Source organism: Cebus imitator, unplaced genomic scaffold (genome assembly GCF_001604975.1).
Source record: "Cebus imitator isolate Cc_AM_T3 unplaced genomic scaffold, Cebus_imitator-1.0 Scaffold705, whole genome shotgun sequence".
Lineage (NCBI taxonomy): Eukaryota > Metazoa > Chordata > Mammalia > Primates > Cebidae > Cebus > Cebus imitator.
In genome coordinates, this window is record NW_016108020.1 from 342,858 (window position 1) to 355,485 (window position 12,628).

Below are 12,628 nucleotides of genomic sequence, written 5' to 3' on the forward strand. Positions count from 1 at the left end.
TTTTTAACAGAGTCTTGCTCTGTCGCTAGGCTGGAGTGCAGTGGTGCAATCTCAGCTCACTGAAACCTCCGCCTCCGAGGTTCAATCTGTTCGCCTGCCTCAGCCTCCTGAGTAGCTGGACTACAGGCGCATGCCACCATGCCGAGCTAATTTTTGCATCTTTAGCAGAGACGAGGTTTTACCATGTTGGCCAGGATGGTCTTGATCTCTTGACCTCATGATCTACTCCCCTCAGCCTCCCAAAATGCTGAGCCACTGTGCCCGGCCAGCAGTTTTATTTCTGCACTGCAAAGCAACTGGTATATTGACTAATCTATCTTTTGTGGGGTTGACTAGTATAGATATATCTTTCAACAGTTTGCTCATATCTGATTGAACTGGGAAAGCTTTTCTCAGTGACCCTTAAATCATACCACATAGATATTATTGAAACACAAATAACACTCTAGTGAGGGATAAAGTGACTTTAGGTCTTTATTTTACACACACACACACACACACACACACACACATACTTATATATTCTAAAAAGGTATTTGTATTATAACCAAATCTATGATTGAATAAGTGGCTTTATGAAAGAGTAGTGGGATATTGTGTTACATTCAGAACGTGGTGCAAAAAACTATTTTAATCCTTAGCATATAATACTAAGAATCAACAGGTTTGGTTGAAGTAGCAAGTAATGACAAAAGGTGGATAGTGCTTTCACAAAAATAATTCTTAAATACTACTCTTAAATATTTTATTCCTTTCAGAGTTCACATTGAGGTGTGCATAAGTATTATAGGGCTAGTGGCAACTGTAATTCAGAGCGTTGGATCCTACTGACAGGTCCTAAGAGTAGGATGAGATTGCTGAGACTTAAGAGTGATGTCCCTGACCTAGAAATATAGTCTAGGGAGTGGAAGGTAGCTAGCCCTACTGTCTCCCCATGCAATCAGTTTTGTTATGGGTTTTAGCCTCCTGGAATGAATGGAATTTAAACAAAATCCTTTTGATGGTGGTTTCTATTTTCAAGTTGCTTTCAAATTTTATATTTATCATTTTAAGAGATTTAGAAAATATTACTATCAGCTCATTACTGCATTTGATACACAAATGAACTGAGAAATACTAACGGCTGTTAACTTGCTAGAGAACACGCAGTTGTTTACATGTCAAAGGAAGGGTGGACTCCCAGTTATCCCAGTTACCCAGTTTCTCTCCCACTGAAATCCATGCAGCAGGATAGTTTAGAGCAGCCACTGTTAGGTGTTAAGAACATGAGAATAACAAAATGGACCAAAGTAGAGGTTCATGCAGGGCAATGTCTTTTAGGAGATTACGATGGTTCTCTTCATAGTATTGAATTCACAAGGTTGGGTATGTACCTTAAGAATCAGTGCCTTCCCTTTATTATCCTTTATTATTGACCAATTATACTGAAAACACAGATTCATAATTTTCTGCACTGTGGAAGAGTCTTGCTTTTGTGCCAGATAAATAGTTTCTAATGCATCAAAATTTCATTAAGGAAAGGTAGTGAAAAATGAGAATTGATGATTGTGGGTTAGGAATACACTAACATGCTAGATTAAGTCTAAAAGCAAATTGAAAACTTTTCTTAACTTACCATTATCTTTGTGCTCACTGGCTCCCAAACTGACTTATTTTTTTCTGAGGAACCCTGATTCGCTGGTGTAGTCAATACTTAGGAGAACTGGGGAACAGTTTTTTGTCATGGATGAATGTAAATATAGTACTTGAGGTTGTGTATGATGTACAAACCGATGACTTTAGTTCTAATTAAGCCATTAACAGTAAAACAACAACAGAAAACATTTTTTGACTAAGACTTCTTGCAATAAATTTAATATTGTCTAGAAACAAATTTTTCTAATATATTTTAAATGTAATGCAGTCCTTTGTATTTTATAATGCATTGTAAAAATACAAATACTTTTTTATTTAAAATAGTGTACAACCTAGTTGATTTAGTTACAGTTTCTTTTTAAATAATCATTTGTTAGACATATGGTATCATAGCTTCTCTCTAGGTTTCAAAATAATCAGAATACTGGAAGGCAGAACAACTGAATTCAGTAGGTGGAGCTCACCAAGCCATTTGTCTACTCTTGAAAACAGCTTTTTTGCCACTAAGTAGAAAAATGCTCCTGGCTAAAGATTTTATTAAAATGTATGAATTGTTGGCTCTGTGTAAACGTAGTCTATGCCAGGTGTGTCTAACACACTAACTAGATCATGCAGTTTTTTTTATACTCATTTATAGTTGAGAGAGCTTTATTTTTACCATCTCTGGCCAGAACTGGCCAATTTCTAGTTGTATGATGTATTTCAAGAAAACTTTTTAGCCTCTCCAAGTTTAGTTTCTCATTCATAACAGGGACAGTAACACTTACCTTGTCTAAATTATAGGATGTTGAAAGGATCAGGTGCGATAATAAATGTGAAACTACCTTGTGAAAATTTTACTCTCCACTGGTTTACCTTCAGTAGTCACTATATATTTATTTTCCATTTTGAAAGAAACTGCCACTACATTAGAGAAACTCCACTGAACTCTTAAAATGGAATTTGAAAATATGTCTTATATTTCTGGCTTAATTGCAAAGGCACTGAAGGCTTGTGGAGTGTCTCCTCTGTATTTTGCCACATTGAGCCCTAGCAGAAGCACCGAGCAATATTTGTTGACAGACTGATCATATTATTAATCTCTGGCTAAGATATAAACCAGAAAAAATTCATACTAGCACCCAAACTTAAAGCAGGCAAGGCAGATAACTTATCCCCAAACTCCTGGGAATTTGCTAAAATTTACCATTAGCAACATTTTATTAAATACTGTTCTGGTCCTAGTACTGAATAGAGTCTCCTTACCTGCTAACTTCAGGGTCCACAGTTTACTGTCCTTTTGCGTTTGCTCTCAGAAGCCTGCTCCAAGTCTTCAGTAAATTCAGTCTAGAAGTCCTTGCAGAGCTAATCCTCGTTGGTGAGCTGCATAGAATCTGGATACTTTGTAAGGTCATAAAAGCACAGTCCATTCACAGAGTGCCTGCTCTTTAGGCAAACTTCTTTTCAAAGATGAGGTGCTGCTATTTTTAAGAGGGGAAGGGCAGGGCACATTTGCTAACCAATATATAGAGATTCTTCTTCCTCTTTCAGATTAGGCTTCAAACTGTTAAAGCACTCCCGGAGTCTGACTTCTCTGGTGAAAGTGGGGGAGGGGAAGGGACAGAGAGGAAGGACGAATAGAAACTGGAGATTTGCAAGTTGCGTGTATGTTTAGTAAACTTTTCTTCCTAGCTCCAGCAATACAATTCTCAGGAAATTATTCAGCTGCTCTACCATGGGAAGCAGGGAGGAGTGTTCTCTCTTCAGCTTAGTTCTGTCTGATTTCAATGATTGTGAGGTCATTAGACTATTTGTAGGTGGGGAAAGTTAATCCTGCCAGTATATGCTAATATAACTGGCATTATGTGAAACTTGATCTTAAGGAACATAAATTTCCATCTCTCTTTCTCTGTCTCTCTCTCCTTAATGACACTTGTGGCTCTATCCACATTCTAAAAAGCCTTTTCCTTTCTGGTTCCTTTTTGAGTTTTGTTTCCTGAAATCCTCATAACAATAAATTGCCTCCATTGGGTTAAAATGGTTTTTTCTTTTTTTGTGCCAGTGAAGATCATCTGGAATGATGGAGCTTACTGTCAGTGGTTCCGTGTTTGGAATTTGGAGGATCAGGCAAGTGCTCTCGACTTTCGGCTAGGCTCTGAGGCGTTAGAGCTGTGGGGTGCTCAGTCTGGCTTCTGGAGAATAGGGACATAGCAGTGTGGTATGTGCTGAATGAAGCCTGGGGCAGCACTTTGATGTTACAAACCAAATTGATAAGACTGTGATGTGAATTTGGTACTTCAATTATCTTGAATTATATTAAGAAGATTCTGTATGGAGATGGACATAAATATGTTGATTTTAACACTTTGTAAACATGCCCCGTAACTAATAACTAGTTTTATGTACTTATAAAATATGGGCCCAGCAGTAGCCTTCTGGCTTGCTACCTGCTGTAGGAACAAAGTCATTTACTCAAACTTTGCATCTTTAGGTACAAGAATTACCTCACAACCAACCTGGGGCAATTGCTCTAAGACTCCTTGAATCTTTTTCTCCTTTCACAGAGTTCTGGATTGTGGTGGTGATGGTGATGGTTGGAGGAAAAGGCTATCCAACCACATTAGAAGGGATGATAACATTTGGATTCAGGACCAGCCTTTCTAATCCTCTCCTAGGGAGTCTTACTAACTAAACTGACATTCAAACTAGTATTTCTTCGACTGAGTTTGGATCCCCAAAGATCTATAGGAAAGTTCATCAGTGAGACAAAATGTGAATTATTACTTCTCCTCCAGTCTGAAATGGTATGGCCATTTTGAGCTACAGTGGAAGGGCAATTCATACCTAGGAAATGAAGAAAAGAGAAAGAGGCTATATCCTTGAGCTTCAAGTTGGCACCAAAATAGCTGTGGCAGAGAGGGTGTTACTTGTGGTTTTTCTTTATGCTCCCCTGCTTGTTTCTTTTATTAGCTAATTCTCTGTTCCAGAGGGATGGGAAAAACAGTGATCCACCCATCCCCAAATGGGTCTTTGCCTTGTACAACTTCATCAATTTATACCACATTTGCTATAAATGACGTCAGACTTCTTGTCTCCTTTTTTCATCTCTTTATCTTTTCTTATCCATCCATCTTCATTACTTATCTACTCTCACATTCTCTTTCACTTTAGGAAGGGTTGAAGTGCCCAGAATGATACCTCTCTGCTGCTGCCTCTCTCCTCTCACTTATTTTCCTAGACTCCTTTACTTTCTTATTGAGGTAGGGAAGACCAAATAGAGAATGGTGAGGGAGATGGGGGATAACATGTAGTTGGATGGGAGATCTGTCCTAATGAAGTAAGACTTTGGTAGAAGGTTAAATAATTTTCAGTCACAACAGCATTCAGATGTGAGTGACAGGATTCATATCTTTTATGAATCTAGAGCTGAAAGAGGTATGAAAAATCATCATCTGGTTCAGACTTTATATTAAATTGAATTCTTGAGGGTATGACATGTCTGATTTATTATTGTGTCCTCCGCTATTGGCTCATTGCCTTGTTTGGTTTGTTGAATAAATAAATCTAGTCCAACTCTTTCATATTATAAATGAGAAAACAGGCTAGAAAGAGGCTCTCTCAAGATGCCTTTATTTTACCACAAAATAAAAAAAGAATCATTTTTCTTTCTCCAGGACTGAATTTTTTTTCACAGCCAATACTAATGGGCACTTTGGAAGGGTAGATAAAGGGCATGAATATAGTCAAAGCCCAGCTGTATACATACATATATACTTGTTAAATTAAGTTTAGCCTAAAGCTGTCTCCTGGAAATATATTAAGTTTAGCCTAAAGGCTAAACTGTATGAAGTGAATTATAATGTAACTAGAAGTATAAACAGACTATAACCTACTCTTGTGCCAATCATCAAGGTTTGACTAAACAAAGGTGACCACCTGTTCCAACCATGTTCAGATAAGGCAAATGCCAAGCTATAACCAATCCAGCTATTTCTGTATCTCACTTTGACTTGCTGTATGTCACTTTCTTTTTTCTGTCTATAAATCTTCAACCATACCTCAGTGCTGGAGCCTCTCTGAACCTTTTCTGGTTTGGAGACTGCCTGATTCACAAATTGTTTGCTCAATTAAACTCTGTTAATTTTAATTTGTCTGGGGCTTTTCTTTTATCACATTCATTCACAGAGGCTAGGATAGCCATGATTCACCTTTTAGTTCCAGTTTGTAAAAACATGGAGACAATTAAAAAAAAAAATCAGGCTGGCTGTGGAAATATGGCTGTTACAACTTTCTTTCTTCCTGCCTCAGGGCCTATTCCATGGGTATAAAAAAAAACCCTGTATTGTCATTTTTAGTGAGGGAAGGGCCCTTCTACTGATAGTGCTGGATGAGGTTGAATGAACCCTGTGAACAGAACAGCATAGCCCACATAGAAGAGATGGCACAGATCATCTAAGTAATGTTACGTTACCACCTACATTATTCTCTGCTGTCACCACTAGCCATGCGGTAACCGCTAGAGACACTTGGTTATTTAAATTTAAATGTAAATTAATAAAATAAATAAATTATTATGTTTTTAAAATTGTATTAGCCACATTTCAGGGGCTCAATAGCATAGCCACATGTGAATGTCGCTACTGCATCAAACAGCAAAAAGTTAGGACAGATGTTAAAATTAACACCTAGTTTGGGGTAAAGAATATCATTAGTAGAAGTTCATATAATTAAGAAACAAACCCAGGTTTCTGGGCATCTAATGAAGAGTAAGCAGATTTATTTCCACCTCTACATATTTATTTCTGTTCAGTGTGGATCTCTGAGCATGGTTCAAGCACATTGAGTGTGTGCGACTCTATGTGTGGGCTTTAAAGTGTTTTGCAGGGGTGGGATCTGGTTAGCATGGATGAGGGAGCTCCTTTACATAAATTCATGCAGTTCTTGCCTTTCCGTCCTGACAGGACCAAAAGAGAAAATACACATAAGCGTACAATGAAAAGAAAACAAAATATTATACAAATGAAAGGTGTCATAATTATGATGAGCTCCGGCTTACTTCCTGCTGCTTAGTGTTTGCCCCTGAGTTCAGCTGAAGATGGATATGGATGGGGAAGTGGGCTGGATTGGAGGAAGTTTTGGCAGATGAGGTGAAAAATAGTCTGCTGGGTGTGTGGTGTCAGGGAACTTGCTTAATGGTCTCCAAGCCTGGGAACTGGAGCCAGTTAGACTTGCTCTTACCTCAACTTTTCCTCCAAGAGAGGACCAGTAATGGAGGAATTAGGTAAAGACCTTCAGTGAGAGCTAGACCTTTCCTTAATTAGGGAGATTGTCTATAATCACTTAAAAATGTGTTAAGTTTAGAAATAATGCATGTTCTCACTTATAAGTGGGAGCTAAATGTTGAATACACATGGACATAAAGATAGGAACAATAGACACTGTACTATTTGAGGGGGGACCTGGGAGAGGGATGAGGGTCAAAAAACTACCTACCAGGTGCTATGATTACTACGTGGGTGACAAAATCATTTGTATACCAAGTCTCAGTGAGAGGTAATTTACCCATGTAACAAACCTGCATATGTACTCCCTGAACCTAAATATGAAAGTAAAATTTAAAAAAATTCAGAAAAAATTCAGATTCATTAAAGAGAAGTGGCCTAAAGTCTGACTGTCATAGGAGAGGTCATCCACTATTGATGGGGAGAATTAAAACACAGCATGGATTATACAATGAGGAGATGGAGGTAATGATGACTTTAATGCCCTGGGTTGGTGGGCATGGGAAAGATACAGGGAGGGTGTTTAGATTTTAGAGTCAACCCCTCACACTTACTCACCAGGCAGGTTTGGGATACAGGGAGCCTGGGCCAAATTTCATCTTGCGCTGCAAATCTGGGTGAGTTCTAGAGTTCTGCAGATCCTATTTCAATAGAATGTTGGAACTGCAGAGGGCCAGGGAAAGCATCAGTGTCTTCCTCTTATTCTACACATGAAGAAACTTATGAAGCAAATTAGTTGTAGGGTTGCTTTGTTTTGTTTGTTGAATAAATAAATCTAGTCCAACTCTCTCATGTTACAGATGAGGAAACTGAATCCAGAGAGGATCCCTCAAAAACTTTGAGGCTCTCTCAAGATGATTTTTTTTTCTATCCTTGGATAGATTATTCCATCATTCTGAGTCTTAGTATTCTTACTACAAAAAATGATCACAATAATCTTGGCTCTGTATATTTCATATAATTTAAAAATCAAATAAAATGAAAGCCATGAAAGGGCTTTATAAACTGTAAGGTATTATGCAGATAAAATTATTTTATTGCCTATGTCTTCATCCTCTTCTCCTATCCAATGCCTTCTCTCACCCAAAATGTTGCATGCCTTCTTATAAATATTTTCTTTGAGAGAGATATTTGGGTAACTTTGAGATAATTTGGGGTTTTGGAGGGTGTTATGCTCCCACGGCAGGGAATTATTGCCATTAACTATCTAGTTGCAAAGGATCACGTTTACATATGGAGTTATATTTACCACAATGGCAGCATCTGCCAGGTATTATTTGTGTGTATTTCCTGCTTGCTTTTGTGTGTTAGGGCTTGGTGTAAGAACAAAGCTTAGGAACAGTTGAAGCACTATTTGTAAAAATTGCCTTAGCTGTTGGAGTTCTCTGAAGGTAAAGGGAAAACATTCATATGACTCGAACTTGGAATCCCAAGACCTTGGTTTATTTTGGCTCCATCACTTTTGGTATGACCTGGGGCAGAGCAAGTCACTTAAATCTTATGAGTCTCAATTTTCTGATTTGTAATTAATAAGACTAAAGAATAATGCTATCCACCCTGTACTGCATAGGGAACAGTGAGCTAATGCACATGAAAGTGCTTGTGAACTGTAAATAGCTGTAAAAATAACATCTTGGTTGTTTCCTAGTAACAGGGGAAATTCCCCAGGGACATGCTCTGAAGTTGTCTTTGGCATATTTCCTTTACCTCAGCAGGGATCAGCTAACCCTCTAGCCAAGGAAATTGATTTAAATATTTGATTTTAGGGCCCAGTCCTTAACCTAGCTTCACCTCTCTTGCTGAAACATCCTGGCTTTCATAAAATAAAGACAGTACTAGCTTGAGCAAAATTTTTGAAGCTAATCAAATATATTTTCACCTACTCCTTTTTCTTTCTTCATTTTAGAATCCTCTTCCCTAGAGGAGGTAGAGTGCTGCAGAAGAAACTACATTCTCAGAGGTTGCATGCCCTAGTGGTTAATAGCTTATGCTCTGGAGGTAAATAGATTTGGGCTGAATCTTTGTTTCACCATTTGCTGGTTGTGATTTTGGACAAGTTATCCAGCTTCTAGCTCTTGGTTCCCCAGATTCCTTGTCTGTAAGATGGGGCCAATAATTTGACTACCTTATGAGGTTGTTAAAAGTCTTAAATGTAAATGCCTGGCACAAATTATGTTTCCAATAAATGTAGCTTTATTTTTATTTACACTATGGTTTTGCTCCCTCAGAGTTATTTATATTTTAAAGTTGCCAGACTGGAATTAGACACTGTCTGAAGAATGATTTCTGGTTTGAAGCATTAAGAACTTTCCTACATCTTAACTCTGCTAACTTGGTAGTTTGTATAGTTGAGTCTTCAGGCAACATCAGGTACAAATTTGAATACAAAACATAATCTTGATGTTTTTGGGGCATAATATTTCCACAGGCCTTTCACTTTATACTTTCCTGGTGATTTTTCTTTTTTACATATATATTTTTTACTGCACTTTAGGTTCTGGGGTACATGTGCAGAACATGCAGGACTGTTGCATAGGTACCTACATGGCAGTGTGATTTGCTGCCTCCACCCCCTCATCACCTATATCTGGCATTTCTCCCCATGGTATCCCTCCTGAATCTCCCTACTCCTTGCTGTCCCTCCCCTAGTCCCTTCCAACAGACCCCAGTGTGTGATGCTCCCCTCCCTGTGTCCATGTGTTCTCATTGTTCAACACCTGCCTATGAGTGAGAATATGCGGTGTTTGATTTTCTGTTCTTGTGTCAGTTTGCTGAGAATGATGGTTTCCAGATTCATCCATGTCCCTACAAAGGACACAAACTCATCATTTTTTATGGCTGCCTGGTATTCCATGGTGTATATGTGCCACATTTTCCTTGTCCGGTCTATCGTTGATGGGTATTTGGGTTGGTTCGAGGTCTTTGCTATTGTAAACAGTGCTGCAATGAACATACGTGTGCATGTGTCTTTATAATAGAATGATTTATAATCCTTTGGATATATACCCAGTAATGGGATTGCTGGGTCAAATGGAATTTCTATTTCTAGGTCCTTGAGAAATCGCCACACTGTCTTCCACAATGGTTGAACTAATTTACACTCCCACCAACAGTGTAAAAGTGTTCCTATTTCTCCCCATCCTCTCCAGCATCTGTTGTCTCCAGATTTTTTTAATGATCACCATTCTAACTTGTGTGAGCTGGTATCTCAATGTGGCTTTGATTTGCAATTCTCTAATGACCAGTGATAATGAGCATTTTTTCTTATGTTTGTTGGCCTCATATATTTTTTCTTTTGAGAAGTGTCTGTTCATATCCTTTGCCCACTTTTGAATGGGTTTGTTTTTCTCTTATAAATTTGTTTAAGTTCTTTGTAGATTCTGGATATTAGCCCTTTGTCAGATGGGTAGATTGCAAAAATTTTTTCCCTTTCTGTTGGTTGCCGGTTCGCACTAATGATTGTTCCTTTTGCTGTACAGAAGCTCTGGAGTTTAATTAGGTCCCATTTGTCTATTTTGGCTTTTGTTGCCATTGCTTTTGGTGTTTTAGTGATGAAGTCCTTGCCTATGCTTATGTCCTGAATGGTTTTGCCTAGCTTTTCTTCTAGGGTTTTCATGGTGTTAGGTATTATGTTTAAGTCTTTAATCCATCTGGAGCTAATTTTAGTTTCCTGGATACAGCACACTGATGGGTTTTGACTTTTTATCCAATTTGTCAGTCTGTGTGTTTCGATTGGTGCATTTAGCCCATTTACATTTACAGGTAATATTGTTATGTGTCCTTTTAATCCTGCCATTTTGATGCTAGCTGGTTGTTTTGCCCATTAGTTTCCGCAGTTTCTTCATTGTGTCAATGCTCTTTACAATTTGGTACATTTTTGGAGTGGCTGGTACTGGTTGTTTCTTCCTGTGTTTAGTTACCATTTGGTATGTTTTTGTAGTTGCTGGTATGGTTGTTCCTTTCCATGTTTAGTACTTCCTTCAGGCATTCTTGTAAGTCATGTCTTATAGTGATGAAATCTCTCAGCAATTGCTTGTCCATAAGGATTTTATTTCTCCTTCATTTATGAAGCTTTGTTTGGCCAGATATGAAATTCTGGGCTGAAAGTTCTTTTCTTTAAAGACGTTGAATATCGGCCCTCATTCCCTTCTAGCTTGTAGAGTTTCTACTGAGAGGTCTGCTGTGAGTCTGTTGGTCTTTCCTTTGTGGGTGACTCTGGCTGCCCTTAGGACTTTTTCCTTCATTTCAACCCTGGTGTATCTGATGATTATGTGCCTTGGGGTTGCTCTTCTTGAGGAATATCTTTGTGGTGTTCTCTGCATTTCCTGGATTTGAATGTTGACCTGCCTGTTACGTCAGGGAAGTTCTCTTGGATAATATCCTGAAGAGTGTTTTCCAACTTGGATTTATTCTCCCCATCACATTCAGTTATGCCAATCAAGCATAGATTAGGTCTTTTCACATAATCCCATAGTCCTTGGAGGCTTTCTTCATTTCTTTTCACTGTTTTTTCTTTAATCTTGCCTTCTCGTTTTATTTCACTGATCGATTTGTGTGTTGAAACTTGTGCATGCCTTGTGAAGTTCTCCTGCTGTGTTTTTCAGCTCCATCAAGTCATTTATGTTCTTCTCTAAGCTGGCTATTCTAGTTAGCATTTCGTCTAACCTTTTTTCAAGATCCTTAGTTTCTTTGCATTGGGTTAGAACATGGTCTTTTAACTCAGAGTAGTTTGTTATTATCCACCTTCTGAAGCCTGCTTCAGTTAATTCGTCACACTCATTTTCTGTCTTGTTTTGTTCCCTTGATGGTGAGGAGTTGTGATCCCTGGGAGGGAAAAAGGTGTTCTGGTCTTTGAAGGTTTCATCCTTTTTGCGTTTTTTTTTTTTTTTTTTTTTTTTTTTTTTTTTTTTTGTTTTTTTCCCATCTTCGTGGATTTATCTCCCTTTGATCTTTGAAGTTGGTGATTTCAGGAGAAATCTCTGAGTGGATTTCCTTTCTGTTGCAATTGGAGCTATACCTCTTTTGGCGTGTAGAGGTGCTGCTGGGCTGCCTCGGATTCAGTCAGGTTGCTGGGTGGGTGGTCTTCCCTGGGGTTTGTTTGCAAGTGAAATTAGCCCCGCCTTCCCAGTGGCATCTCTGCTGCCCTAAGCTTGATATTCCTGGTTGGGGTCAAACTGGTCTATTCGTTGCTAAGCTCTCTGATGCATGGGCTTCAGTTTGAGTTTTGTGGGGGGCAGTGGGGCTTGCCAGGCCTTATGACCTGTTTCCCTGCTTTCAACTCTGCTTCTTTCTGTGGGACGGGTTGTTCTGTCTTGCTGGTGCTAGTCCAAATTTCCGCCCTGGTCTGGCTGACAACTTAAGGCAGCAGACGGGTGCTGTTACACAGATTTGCATTGACTACCCACAGAGCCCCTCAGTCTGGCCGGGCTTGTGGACCGTGGGTTGCAGGAGGGATGAGGTAAGCACAGGATCCGAATTGGAGCACTGAGGGAATGAAGTCCCCCAACCCTCTGAGCCAGCTGCATGTTCCAGGTGGGGATGTGCTTTGCCCTGTCTTGGTTCGTTCACCCTGGGCGGCTCTCACCCTGGTTTGACTCCCTCCCTGGGCTACTTATAGAGTCCTTCCAGTCCCCCCAAAATCAACCCGGCACCTCACTTGGAATTGTGAAGTCTTCTAGCCCTCTGCGTCTCATTTGCTGGGACCTGCATTCCAGTGTTGTTTCCTCTTGGCC

General features: G+C 39.2%; 1 protein-coding gene across 1 annotated transcript in view; it reads right to left on the reverse strand.

Annotated features, from left to right (window-relative positions):
- Window positions 1-3,254, reverse strand: part of CYSLTR1 (cysteinyl leukotriene receptor 1) — a 59,676-nt gene extending 56,422 nt beyond the window's left edge. The window contains exon 1 of the mRNA XM_017518818.1: window positions 2,881-3,254. The gene's annotated coding sequence lies outside the window, so the exon portion shown is untranslated. The remainder of the gene's footprint in view (window positions 1-2,880) is intronic.
- Window positions 3,255-12,628: the final 9,374 nt, after the last annotated feature.